A 14711-nucleotide genomic window follows, 5' to 3' on the forward strand; every position below is an offset into this window, starting at 1 on the left:
TTTGTATAAATGCAATGGGTTTATTAAAATACACATACATATAACATATCTCTAGCTAGTTTAAAAATGACAGCTACAACATAAATTTCAGATACTGAAATAGCTTGTAGATAAAACCTGAGTGGAACCAATATATCAACCACTCTATAGTTGTTGCTAATGCTGGAAGTTTGCTACAATCCAAAAAATAAAGAAACTTTTACGTATCCATGGGCTTTATACTGAAAAAAGTCCCTGCTGTTTTATGATAGAAACAGAGCCAGTGTCCCGGCTATATATCTGCCGAGTACCTAGAAAACCCCCTGGCAGCGGATCCATCGGAGAGCTTGGGCAGGGTTTCCTCCTCCTTACACGGCTGCCGAGAAGAAGCTGGCTGTGTGGCTGCTGGCTTCCTGTAGGGGGAGCAGCAGCGTCACCGCACAGCTCCTCTAAGGCAAATCAGAAGTGAAAGTGAACGTGGAACTTTGAAACCGTTACAGAGCTGGGAGAGGCTGTGGTTGTCACCAGTATTCCCAGTGACTCTGCAGCAGCCAGGTGGGTGTTACATATTTTTTGGGGGGTGAAGGAAGGCCAGTAATGTCAGTGGAGTTACATGATGTCCCAATTACAGCAGCAGTTTGTGTGAATTGTTTGAATAACATGTGTAAGGGGAAGAGGGGGGGTGTCCTGCGGAGTTTTATGTTAATGGCATGTACGTATGCTGTGTGCATGCATACTCTGTGTGTGTATGCTTTGTGCATGTATATTGTGTGTGTGTGTGTGTGTGTGTGTGCATATATATATATTATATATATATATATATATATATACACATACACACACACATACATACATACATACATACATACATACATATACTGAACCCCCCCCCCCCCCATGAAAATCCTACGTTTGCCACTGTATATGGTATGCTAGGTGAGCGTGTTCAGCCTTACCCTCACTGAGCGGTACAAGTTAGTCTCTGTTGACAAAAACAAGGTCCCCGTTAAGGTGCGACCTCAGTCTCCCTCCAAATGCTGCTAGTGCTAGCGTCTCTCCCGCTAACAGCGGCGGTAATCACTGGACGCTCCGTGGGCTCCCTTCTTACTCCGGTGGTGAGCAGACTGGGGGGAGGAGATGATGAATAAGTATAATTACCGCTGCGGGTAGCTTTCCACAATCACCGTATCAGTCACATAATCAGCGTTTCTTTGTATAGCCCACGACACATCCAATGCAGATTTTGCAGGTGAATTAGATGGCTGTCAACGCGTTCCGTCCCACAATGCACCGGGACTTTCTTAAGATTCAGGGTCTTAGGGTCGTTGTCCTGCTGAAAGATGATCTGACGCCCCAGTCTGAGGTCAAGAGCGCTCTGGAGCAGGTTTTCATCAAGTATGTCTCTGTACATTGCTGCATTCATCTTTCCCTCTATCTAGACTAGTCTCCCAGTTCCTGCAGCTGAAAAACATCCCCACAGCATGATGCTGCCACCACCATGCTTCACTGTAGGGATGGTATTGGCCTGGTGATGAGTGGTGCCTGGTTTCCTCCAAACATGATACCTGGCATTCACGCCAAAGAGTTCAATCTTTGTCTCATCAGACAGAGAATTTTGTTTCACACGCTCTCAGAGTCCTTCTGGTGCATTTTAGCAAACTCCAGGTGTGCTGCCATGGGCTTTTTACTAAGTAGTGTCTTCCGCCTGGCCACTCTACCATACAGGCCTGATTGATGGATAGCTGCAGAGATGGTTGTCCTTCTGGAAGGTTTGTCCTCTCTCCACTGAGGAATGCTGTAGCTCTAACAGAGTGACCATCAGGTTTTTGGTCACCTCCCTGACTAGGGCCCTTCTCCCCGATCGCTCAGTTTAGGCTGCTGGCCAGCTCTAGGAAGAGTCCTGGTGGTTCCGAACTTCTTCCACTTACAGATGATGGAGGCCACTGTGCTTATTGGGACCTTCAAAGCAGCAGATATTTTTCTGTACCCTTCTCCAGATTTGTGCGTCGAGACAATCCTGTCTCGGAGGTGTACAGGAAACTCCCTTGACTTAATGCTTGACAGTGCATGTCTGAGCACAAACCAAGTGTGGGACCTTATATAGACAGGTGTGTACCTTTCCAAATAATGTCCAATCAACTGAATTTACCACAGGTGGACTCCAATTAAGCTGTAGGAACATCTCAAGGATGATCAGTGGAAACAGTATGCACCTGAGCTCAATTTTGAGTTTACCAGCAAAGGCTGTGAATACTTATGAACATGCAATTTCTTAGTTTTTTATTTTTAATAAATTTGCAAAAATCTCAAAAAAAAGTTTTTTCACGTTGTCATTATGGGGTATTGTGTGTAGAATGTTGAGGCAAAAAATGAATTTATTCCATTTTGGAATAAGACTGTAACATAACACAATGTGGAAAAAGTGAAGCGCTGTGAATACTTTCCAGATGCACTGTGTACAAAATATTAGATAGATAGATAGATAGATTTATCTATCTATCTGATTGCATACTTCTCAACATGTAAATCCATAGTAACAGTGACTTTGGCTAATCAGCATGAGTATATACTATATATACACACTATACAATGTAGTCCAGGCCTGGCCAACCTGTGGCTCTCCAGCTGTTGTAAAACTACAAGTCCCATCATGCTTTGCCACAGTTTTGCTATTAGGGAATGCTAAAACTGTGGCAGGGCATGCTGGGATGTGTAGTTTCACTACATCTGGAGAGCCACAGGTTGGCCAGGCCTGATGTAGTCAAATATATATACTGTGACTAGTGATGTGCACCGGAAATTTTTCGGGTTTTGTGTTTTGGTTTTGGATTCGGTTCCGCGGCCGTGTTTTGGATTCGGACGCGTTTTGGCAAAAGCTCCCTGAAAATTTTTTGTCGGATTCGGGTGTGTTTTGGATTCGGGTGTTTTTTTACAAAAAACCCTCAAAAACAGCTTAAATCATAGAATTTGGGGGTCATTTTGATCCCATAGTATTATTAACCTCAATAACCATAATTTACACTCATTTTCAGTCTATTCTGAACACCTCACACCTCACAATATTATTTTTAGTCCTAAAATTTGCACCGAGGTCGCTGGATGACTAAGCTAAGCGACCCAAGTGGCCGACACAAACACCTGGCCCATCTAGGAGTGGCACTGCAGTTTTCTAACGAGAGGATGAGTGCTTCCATCCTCATGTGAATCTGAACCACTAGCCATGAACATAGGCCAGGGCCTCAGCCGTTCCTTGCCACTCCGTGTCGTAGATGACATATTGGCAAGTTTACGCTTCTCCTCAGATGCTTTTAATTTTGATTTTTGGGTCATTTTACTGAACTTTTGTTTTTTGGATTTTACATGCTCTCTACTATGACATTGGGCATCGGCCTTGGCAGACGACGTTGATGGCATTTCATCGTCTCGGCCATGACTAGTGGCAGCAGCTTCAGCACGAGGTGGAAGTGATTCTTTCCCTATTTTACCCTCCACATTTCTCTAACGTCCTAGTGGATGCTGGGAACTCCGTAAGGACCATGGGGAATAGCGGGCTCCGAAGGAGGCTGGGCACTCTAGAAAGATTTAGGACTACCTGGTGTGCACTGGCTCCTCCCACTATGACCCTCCTCCAAGCCTCAGTTAGATTTCGTGCCCGGCCGAGGTTGGATGCACACTAGGGGCTCTCCTGAGCCCTTAGAAAGAAAGTATAATTTTAGGTTTTTTATTTTCAGTGAGACCTGCTGGCAACAGGCTCACTGCAGCGAGGGACTAAGGGGAGAAGAAGCGAACTTTCCTGCTTGCAGCCGGATTGGGCTTCTTAGACTACTGGACACCATTAGCTCCAGAGGGATCGACCGCAGGCCCAGTCCTTGGTGTTCGGTCCCGGAGCCGCGCCGCCGTCCCCCTTACAGAGCCAGAAGCAAGAAGAGGTCCGGAAAATCGGCGGCAGAAGACATCAGTCTTCACCAAGGTAGCGCACAGCACTGCAGCTGTGCGCCATTGCTCCTCATGCACACTTCATACTCCGGTCACTGAGGGTGCAGGGCGCTTAGGGGGGGGCGCCCTGAGCTGCAATAAAAACACCTTGGCTGGCAAAAATACCACAATATATAGCCCTAGAGGCTATATATGTGGTAAATTCCCCTGCCAGAATCCAGAAAAAAGCGGGAGAATAGGCCGCGAAAAAGGGGCGGAGCTATCTCGCTCAGACACACTGGCGCCATTTCTCCTTCACAGATCCGCTGGAAGGAAGCTCCCTGGCTCTCCCCTGCAGTCTACACTTCAGAACAGGGTAAAAACAGAGAGGGGGGGTACTAAATTTGGGCGCAATACATATATAATATAAAAAGCAGCTATAGGGGACAAAAGGGCTTTTGTGGGTCCTGTCCTCATTCGGAGCATTCCTTGTGTGTGTGCGGTGTGTCGGTACGGCTGTGTCGACATGTTTGATGAGGATAATGATGTGGAGGCGGAGCAGATGCCTTTAGAAGGGATGTCACCCCCTGCGGGGCAGACACCTGAGTGGATGGGCTTATGGAAAGTAATGAGTGCACGTATAGACTCCTTATATAAGAAAATCGACGACATGCCAAATGTGGGGCAGCCGACTTCTCAGCTCGTGCCTGCCCAGGCGTCGCATGGGTCGTCAGGGGCTCTAAAACGCCCGCTACCTCAAGCAGACCCAGATGTCGACACGGATACTGACACCAGTGTCGACGACGATGAGTCAAACCTGATGCCCACTAAGGCCATTCACTGTATGATTGAGGCAATGAAAGAGGTGTTAAACATTTCTGATATAACTACTGGTACCACTAAAAAGGGTATTATGTTTGGAGAGAAAAAACTACCCGTAGTTTTTCCCCCATCAGATGAATTAAATGAAGTGTGTGAAGAAGCGTGGGTTTTCCCTGATAAAAAATTGGTAATTCCTAAGAAGGTACTAATGGCGTTCCCTTTCCCGCCAGAGGATAGGTCACGTTGGGAAACACCCCCTAGAGTGGATAAAGCGCTCACACGTTTGTCTAAAAAGGTGGCACTACCGTCTTCGGATACGGCCGCCCTCAAGGAACCTGCTGATAGAAAGCAGGAGGCGATCCTGAAGTCTGTATATACACACACAGGCATTATACTTAGGCCAGCTATTGCGTCAGCTTGGATGTGCAGTGCTGCCGCTGCGTGGTCAGATAAACTGTCAGAAAATATTGACACATTAGACAGAGACACGATCCTGTTAACCATAGACCATATAAAAGACTCAGTCTTATATATGAGAGATGCACAAAGGGAAATCTGCCGATTGGCATCTAAAGTAAGTGCATTGTCCATTTCTGCTAGGAGAGGCTTATGGACTCGCCAGTGGACAGGAGATGCAGATTCAAAAAAGCACATGGAAGTGTTACCATATAAGGGTGAGGAATTATTTGGGGATGGTCTCTCGGACCTAGTTTCCACAGCAACGTCTGGGAAGTCAGCATTTTTACCCCATGTCCCCTCACAGCCTAAGAAGGCGCCTTTCGGACCCAGAAAAACAGGCGTGGAAAAGGCGGGTCCTTTCTGTCCAGAGGCAGAGGTAGGGGAAAAAGACTGCAACAAACAGCAGGTTCCCAGGAGCAAAAGTCCTCCCCCGCTTCTTCTTCCAAGTCCGCCGCATGACGGTGGGGCTCCACAGGCGGAGCCAGGTACGGTGGGGGGCCGCCTCAAGAATTTCAGCGATCAGTGGGCTCGCTCACAGGTGGATCCCTGGATCCTTCAAATAGTATCTCAGGGGTACAAACTGGAATTCGAGGCGTCTCCACCCCACCGGTTCCTAAAATCTGCCTTGCCGATTGCTCCCTCAGACAGGGAGGCGGTGCTAGCGGCAATTCACAAGCTGTATTCCCAGCAGGTGATAATCAAGGTACCCCTACTTCAACAAGGCCGGGGTTACTATTCCACACTATTTGTGGTACCGAAACCGGACGGTTCGGTGAGACCCATTTTAAATTTGAAATCCTTGAACACATACATAAAAAAATTCAAGTTCAAGATGGAATCGCTCAGGGCGGTTATTGCGAGCCTGGACGAGGGGGATTACATGGTATCCTTGGACATCAAGGATGCTTACTTGCATGTCCCCATTTACCATCCTCACCAGGAGTACCTCAGATTTGTGGTACAGGATTGCCATTACCAATTCCAGACGCTGCCGTTTGGACTGTCCACGGCACCGAGGGTATTTACCAAGGTGATGGTGGAAATGATGATACTCCTTCGAAAAAAGGGAGTTTTAATTATCCCGTACTTGGACGATCTCCTAATAAAAGCGAGGTCCAAGGAACAGTTGTTGGTGGGAGTAGCACTATCTCAGGAGGTGCTGCACCAGCACGGCTGGATTCTGAATATCCCAAAGTCACAGCTGGTTCCGACGACACGACTACTGTTCCTGGGTATGATTCTGGATACAGTCCAGAAAAAAGTGTTTCTCCCGGAGGAGAAAGCCAGGGAGTTGTCATCTCTAGTCAGAGACCTCCTGAAACCAAAACAGGTATCAGTGCATCGCTGCACGCGGGTCCTGGGAAAGATGGTGGCTTCTTACGAAGCAATTCCCTTCGGCAGGTTCCATGCCAGAATCTTTCAGTGGGACCTGTTGGACCAGTGGTCCGGATCGCATCTTCAGATGCATCGCTTGATAACCCTGTCTCCAAGAACCAGGGTGTCGCTACTGTGGTGGCTGCAGAGTGCCCATCTTCTAGAGGGCCGCAGGTTCGGCATACAGGACTGGGTCCTGGTGACCACGGATGCCAGCCTTCGAGGCTGGGGGGCAGTCACACAGGGAAGAAACTTCCAAGGACTATGGTCGAGTCAGGAGACTTCCCTTCACATAAATATTCTGGAACTAAGGGCCATCTACAATGCCCTAAGTCAAGCAAAATCCCTGCTCCTACACCAGCCGGTGCTGATCCAGTCAGACAACATCACGGCAGTCGCCCATGTAAATCGACAGGGCGGCACAAGAAGCAGGATGGCGATGGCGGAAGCCACAAGAATTCTCCGATGGGCGGAGAATCATGTACTAGCACTGTCAGCAGTGTTCATTCCGGGAGTGGACAACTGGGAAGCAGACTTCCTCAGCAGACACGACCTCCACCCGGGAGAGTGGGGACTTCATCCAGAAGTCTTCCAGATGCTGGTAAACCGTTGGGAAAAACCACAGGTGGACATGAATGCGTCCCGCCTCAACAAAAAGTTAAAAAGATATTGCGCCAGGTCAAGGGACCCTCAGGCGATAGCTGTGGACGCTCTAGTGACACCGTGGGTGTACCAGTCGGTTTATGTGTTCCCTCCTCTGCCTCTCATACCAAAGGTATTGAGAATAATAAGAAAGCGAGGAGTAAACACCATTCTCGTGGTTCCGGATTGGCCAAGACGAGCGTGGTACCCGGAACTTCAAGAGATGCTCTCAGAGGACCCGTGGCCTCTACCGCTCAGACAGGACCTGCTACAACAGGGGCCCTGTCTGTTCCAAGACTTACCGCGGCTGCGTTTGACGGCATGGCGGTTGAACACCGGATCCTAAAGGAAAAGGGTATTCCGGAAGAAGTCATTCCTACGCTTATTAAGGCCAGGAAAGATGTTACGGCAAAGCATTATCACCGCATATGGCGGAAATATGTTGCATGGTGCGAGGCCAAAAAGGCCCCAACAGAGGAATTTCAACTAGGTCGATTTCTGCATTTCCTGCAAGCAGGAGTGAATATGGGCCTAAAACTAGGCTCCATTAAAGTACAGATCTCGGCTCTGTCGATTTTCTTTCAAAAAGAACTAGCTTCAGTACCTGAAGTTCAGACATTTGTGAAAGGAGTGCTGCATATTCAGCCCCCATTTGTGCCTCCTGTGGCACCTTGGGATCTCAACGTGATGTTGAGTTTCTTAAAATCACATTGGTTTGAGCCACTAAAAACCGTGGATCTGAAATATCTCACGTGGAAAGTGGTCATGTTATTGGCCTTGGCTTCAGCCAGGCGAGTGTCAGAATTGGCGGCTTTATCATGTAAAAGCCCTTATCTGATTTTCCATATGGATAGGGCAGAATTGAGGATTCTTCCCCAGTTTCTCCCTAAGGTGGTGTCAGCGTTTCACCTGAACCAGCCTATTGTGGTGCCTGCGGCTACTAAGGATTTGGAGGACTCCAAGTTGCTAGACGTTGTCAGGGCCCTGAAAATATATGTTTCCAGGACGGCTGGAGTCAGAAAATCTGACTCGCTGTTTATCCTGTATGCACCCAACAAGCTGGGTGCTCCTGCTTCTAAGCAGTCTATTGCTCGCTGGATTTGTAGTACAATTCAGCTTGCACATTCTGTGGCAGGCATGCCACAGCCAAAATCTGTAAATGCCCATTCCACAAGGAAGGTGGGCTCATCTTGGGCGGCTGCCCGAGGCGTCTCAGCTTTACAACTTTGCCGAGCAGCTACTTGGTCAGGGGCAAACACATTTGCAAAATTCTACAAATTTGATACCCTGGCTGAGGAGGACCTGGAGTTCTCTCATTCGGTGCTACAGAGTCATCCGCACTCTCCCGCCCGTTTGGGAGCTTTGGTATAATCCCCATGGTCCTTACGGAGTTCCCAGCATCCACTAGGACGTTAGAGAAAATAAGAATTTACTCACCGGTAATTCTATTTCTCGTAGTCCGTAGTGGATGCTGGGCGCCCATCCCAAGTGCGGATTGTCTGCAATACTTGTAAATAGTTATTGTTAACTAAAGGGTTATTGTTGAGCCATCTGTTGAGAGGCTCAGTTGTTTTTCATACTGTCAAACTGGATATAGTATCACGAGTTGTACGGTGTGATTGGTGTGGCTGGTAAGAGTCTTACCCGGGATTCTAAATCCTTCCTTATTATGTCTGCTCGTCCGGGCACGGTGTCCTAACTGAGGCTTGGAGGAGGGTCATAGTGGGAGGAGCCAGTGCACACCAGGTAGTCCTAAATCTTTCTAGAGTGCCCAGCCTCCTTCGGAGCCCGCTATTCCCCATGGTCCTTACGGAGTTCCCAGCATCCACTACGGACTACGAGAAATAGAATTACCGGTGAGTAAATTCTTATTTTTTGTTCTCCATTTTTTAATGTGTGGAATTATATGCCAGTATCAATAGCAATGGCCTACTACTATATATACTGCGCACAACTGAAATGCACCACAGGTATGGATGGATAGTATGCTTGACGACACAGAGGTAGGTAGAGCAGTGGCCTACTGTACCGTACTGCTATATACTATATACTGGTGGTCAGCAAACTGTGCAAAACTGAAATGCACCACAGGTATGGATGGATAGTATACTTGACGACACAGAGGTAGGTAGAGCAGTGGCCTTCTGTACCGTACTGCTATATATTATATACAGGTGGTCAGCAAACTGTGCAAAACTGAAATGCACCACAGGTATGGATGGATAGTATACTTGACGACACAGAGGTAGGTAAAGCAGTGGCCTACTGTACCGTACTGCTATATACTGTATACTGGTGGTCAGCAAACTGTGCAAAACTGAAATGCACCACAGGTATGGATGGATAGTATAATTGACGACACAGAGGTAGGTAGAGCAGTGGCCTTCTGTACCGTACTGCTATATATTATATACTGGTGGTCAGCAAAATTATGCACTGTACTCCTACTATATACTACAATGCAGCACAGATATGGAGCGTTTTTCAGGCAGAGAACGTATAATACTGGTGGTCACTGGTCAGCAAAACTCTGCACTGTACTCCTCCTATATAATACTGCTGGTCCCCAGTCCCCACAATAAAGCAGTGTGAGCACAGATATATGCAGCACACTGAGCACAGATATGGAGCGTTTTTCAGGCAGAGAACGTATAATACTGGTGGTCACTGGTCAGCAAAACTCTGCACTGTACTCCTCCTATATAATACTGCTGGTCCCCAGTCCCCACAATAAAGCAGTGAGCACAGATATTTGCAGCCACCTGAATAAAACTGAGAGGACGCCAGCCACGTCCTCTCACTATCATTTCCAATGCACGAGTGAAAAATGGCGGCGACGTGCGGCTCCTTATATAGAATACGAATCTTGCGAGAATCTGACAGCGGGATGATGACGTTCGGGCGCGCTCGGGTCAACCGAGCAAGGCGGGAAGATTCGAATCTGCCTCGGAACCGTGTAAAATGGGTGAAGTTCGGGGGGGTTCGGATTCCGACGAACCGAACCCGCTCATCACTAATTGTGACAAGATCACTGGAATAGTGGAAAGGCAAGTATATTTGCCCTAGGATTCTTACCTATGTGTTTTAAAATCACAAGAAAATGGTGTTGGTTCTATGGAGAGAATTTCGGAAGAACCAGATTAGGGTCCTGGGGTTGGATGTGGGAAGAGAGGGCAGGTTCTCCATCCATGTAAGGACTTTGGGTTATTAGGTGTAGGTGTGTATTAACAGGCTTTCAGCCTGATCATCTGGCTCTCACACTGCTTGAGGAAAAGAAGAGACTATGGCATCTCTGTGAGAAACCTGCTCTTGAAATCCAGTGAGCTGCACCTGATAAAAACTTCTTGGATTGTTTTTTTTTAGTGAGTTAGGAATTCTCTTGTGTATAGTTAGTGTCAGACAGCAAGATATTTATTTTGATGTTTGTTGTACAATAAAAATGGTTGAGGCCATTTACACCAAACCTACAAACTAGTGTGATCTCTCAGCTGCTGCATTCTGCCAACTACCCAGGGGGAGATGGTACCAGTTCCACAGACCCTGTTACTATATATATATATATACACACACACACACACACACATATATATATATATATATATATACACACACACACACACACACATACACACTGGATATACTCAAAATATATATTATACACACACATTTACATGCAGTGGTCAAAGTGAGGCTGTAGGCAGTAGTATGGTATACCCCCACTTCAATACGGTAATTAGAAGCAGAGTTTCCTCTGTCTGTGTCAATCATGGTCCACCAGCAGAAGAAGGGGAGAAAACCAACAAGAGTGTATGGCAGGAGAATACACAAGGTGGGCACCAGAGTCGAGAACTGATGCCTGCCAGCAGCTTAGTTACAGAGTGCCTGCCTCCGGACCTCCTCCTCTGTATTCTGGTCATGGTGCCCTGGAGGAGGGGGGGTGGGACTGTCATAGTTGGAAGACGTAATGACGGTAAAACAGGCTGTGCTGTATCCAAAGGGGGGTGGGGGAGAGAGAGAGAGAGAAGTGTCTCAGAACAAGGAGTGAGAGAGGGATGGAGAGAATAAGAGGTGCAATCGGTGAGAGGGTAACAGACCTTGAGAGAGTAGCAGGGGGTGAGAGAGGGATGGAGAGAGTAAGAGGTGCATGGCTGAGTGATGGAAGCAGTGAGACATGCAGTGGTTGAGAGTGGGATGGCAGTGGTGAAAGGACCAGGGGGCGAGAGAGGGAGAGTGAGAGGTGCAGGGGCCGGGAGGTGGAAACAGGGAGTGAGTAATATAGGTGGTGAAAAAAAGAGATGTTGAGAGAGAGAGAGAGGTGCTGGGGCTAAGAGGTGGAAGCAGGGAGTGAGACATGCAGTAGGTGAGTGGTTATCAGCCCTGAGAGGGTAACAGGGAGTGAGAGGACCAGAGGGTGAGACAGGGATGGAAGGAGTGAGAGGTACAGGGAGTGAGGGAAGCAGGGAGTGACTAATGCATTGGGCGAGAGGGAAACCGGTCCTGAGAGTGTAGCAGAGAGTGAGCGAGGGATGGAAGGAGTGAGAAGTGCAAGGAATCAATAAAGGAGAGACAGAGCCATGTGATGAGAAACAAAAGAGCAAATAGGGAGTTACCTGGCATGAAGATACAGAAACATGAGGAGAGTAACAGTCCAAAGAAACAGGTAAGGGAAAGAAGAAGGGACACATGAAAAATAGCGAGGTGAACAAACACAGGGTAGATATTAGAGACATATACCGTAGGCATATTTGAGACACTGAGGGAAGATGTTTTATGTATACTACATTATACTAAAAAGCATCTAAAATTAATCTTGTATTTATAAAATACTTAAAGCTTCGGGGTGCCCAAGCTCCCACCCCCCCTCCCACGCCCGATGGTTATATTTGAATTTCCATACCCCCACCTCTAAATTTCCACTTTGAGCATGGTATACACACATATATATTTATTAGAGATGGTCAGTTCAGATTCCCTGAAATATGAATACACCTGAACTTAGGGGTTCTAAGTCAAATTGGCTCCCAGTTTAGAATCACTTTGGGGTTCCAAGTGGAAAAAAATCCTGTGTCAGGTCTGTTGTCAGTTCGGAACTCGGATTTAAAAAAAAAAAACTTTGGTTTTGGATTGAATGTAACAAGTCCAAATGACATGATTTTATTGATTTATTGTACTGGGTCCTGCACTCACATCATTTAATGGGTCAATCATTGGGGTGCTTCTTTAGGGATTTCCAGAGGGGGCAGTCCCATAGATATATATTGCAATCTACTATTTGTAGGGGGGGAAACTCTCCCAAAAAAATTTTTAAATATACATTTCTTGTGGACTTTATTTGTATGCCTTTATGCAAACATTTTAATTCCGGCATTGAATCTTTATCAAGGCCCATCATCATATTGTACCGGTTTCCCTGGAGGAATCGAAACAGTGGCATAAAGGCATGTATATAAAGTCACCAGAAACTTATATTTTTATTAAATCTGGAGAGTGATTTTTATTCTCTACAAATAGATTTTATATATATATATATATATATATATATATATATATATATATATATAGATAGATATATAGATAGATAGATATATACATACATACATACATACATACATACTGCTCAAAAAAATAAAGGGAACACTTAAACCACACAATGTAACTCCAAGCCAATCACACTTCTGTGAAATCAAACTGTCCACTTAGGAAGCAACACTGATTGACAATCAATTTCACATGCTGTTGTGCAAATGGAATAGACAACAGGTGGAAATTATAGCCAATTAGCAAGACACCCCCAATAAAGGAGTTGTTCTGCAGGTGGTGACCACAGACCACTTCTCAGCTCCTATGCTTTCTGAATGATGTTTTGGTCACTTTTGAAAGCTGGCGGTGCTTTCACTCTAGTGGTAGCATGAGACGGAGTCTACAACCCACACAAGTGGCTCAGGTAGTGCAGCTCATCCAGGATGGCACATCAATGCGAGCTGTGGCAAGAAGGTTTGCTGTGTCTGTCAGCGTAGTGTCCAGAGCATGAAGGCGCTACCAGGAGACAGGCCAGTACATCAGGAGACGTGGAGGAGGCCGTAGGAGGGCAACAACCCAGCAGCAGGACCACTACCTCCGCCTTTGTGCAAGGAGGAACAGGAGGAGCACTGCCAGAGCCCAGCAAAATTACCTTCAGTAAGCCACAAATGTGCATGTGTCTACTCAAACGATCAGAAACAGACTCCATGAGGGTGGTATGAGGGCCCGACGTCCACAGGTGGGGGTTGTGCTTACAGCCCAACACCGTGCAGGACATTTGGCATTTGCCAGAGAACACCAAGATTGGCAAATTCGCCACTGGCGCCCTGTGCTTTTCACAGATGAAAGCAGGTTCTCACTGAGCACATGTGACAGACGTGACAGAGTCTGGAGACGCCAAGGAGAACGTTCTGCTGCCTGCAACATCCTCCAGCATGACCGGTTTGGCAGTGGGTCAGTAATGGTGTGGGGTGGCATTTCTTTGGGGGGCCGCACAGCCCTCTATGTGCTGCCAGAGGTAGCCCGACTGCCATTAGGTACCGAGATGAGATCCTCAGACCCCTTGTGAGACCATATGCTGGTGCGGTTGGCCCTGGGTTCCTCCTAATGCAAGACAATGCTAGACCTCATGTGGCTGGAGTGTGTCAGCAGTTCCTGCAAGACTAAGGCATTGATGCTATGAACTGGCCCGCCCATTCCCCAGACCTGAATCCAATTGAGCACATCTGGGACATCATGTCTCGCTCCATCCACCAATGCCACGTTGCACCACAGACTGTCCAGGAGTTGGCGGATGCTTTAGTCCAGGTCTGGGAGGAGATCCCTCAGGAGACCATCCGCCACCTCATCAAGAGCATGCCCAGGCGTTGTAGGAAGGTCATACAGGCACGTAGAGGCCACACACACTACTGAGCCTCATTTGACTTGTTTTAAGGACATTACATCAAAGTTGAATCAGTGTGTTTTTCCACTTTAAATTTTGAGTGTGACTCCAAATCCAGACCTCCATGGGTTAATAAATTTGATTCCCATTGATAATTTGTGTGTGATTTTGTTGTCAGCACATTCAACTATGTAAAGAACAAAGTATTTAATAAGAATATTTCATTCATTCAGATCTAGGATGTGTTATTTTAGTGTTCCCTTTATTTTTTTGAGCAGTGTATGTGTATATATACAAAATGCTGAACAATTTAAATGCAATTCCCCGCCCCCAACACCAATCAGTGTTACTACATACTTTCCGGTCAAACACAGGTACACAGTAATTAATAAAATAAAAAACAATACAAAAAATATCATATAACCAGCAGCATGTTATAAGAGAAACTTAAATAATAAAGACAATATAACCAATGCAATAATGTAACAGTATCCAATGTAACCACCTGCAGAGGCAGGTATGTATAGCATATAACCAAGTAACAAACGAAAGACTGTCAAAAAAGGATACAAAGTAATACAGCACAGACACAATACATTATAAAAAACAATGTAGA

General features: G+C 46.5%; 1 long non-coding RNA gene across 1 annotated transcript in view; it reads left to right on the forward strand.

The window, feature by feature from the left end:
- Positions 1–451: 451 nt before the first annotated feature.
- Positions 452–14711, forward strand: part of LOC134909640 (uncharacterized) — an 84107-nt gene continuing 69847 nt past the window's right edge. The window contains exon 1 of the long non-coding RNA XR_010175990.1: positions 452–534. This is a non-coding gene — a long non-coding RNA (uncharacterized LOC134909640). The remainder of the gene's footprint in view (positions 535–14711) is intronic.

This window comes from Pseudophryne corroboree, chromosome 1 (genome assembly GCF_028390025.1).
Source record: "Pseudophryne corroboree isolate aPseCor3 chromosome 1, aPseCor3.hap2, whole genome shotgun sequence".
Taxonomy (NCBI): Eukaryota; Metazoa; Chordata; class Amphibia; order Anura; family Myobatrachidae; genus Pseudophryne; species Pseudophryne corroboree.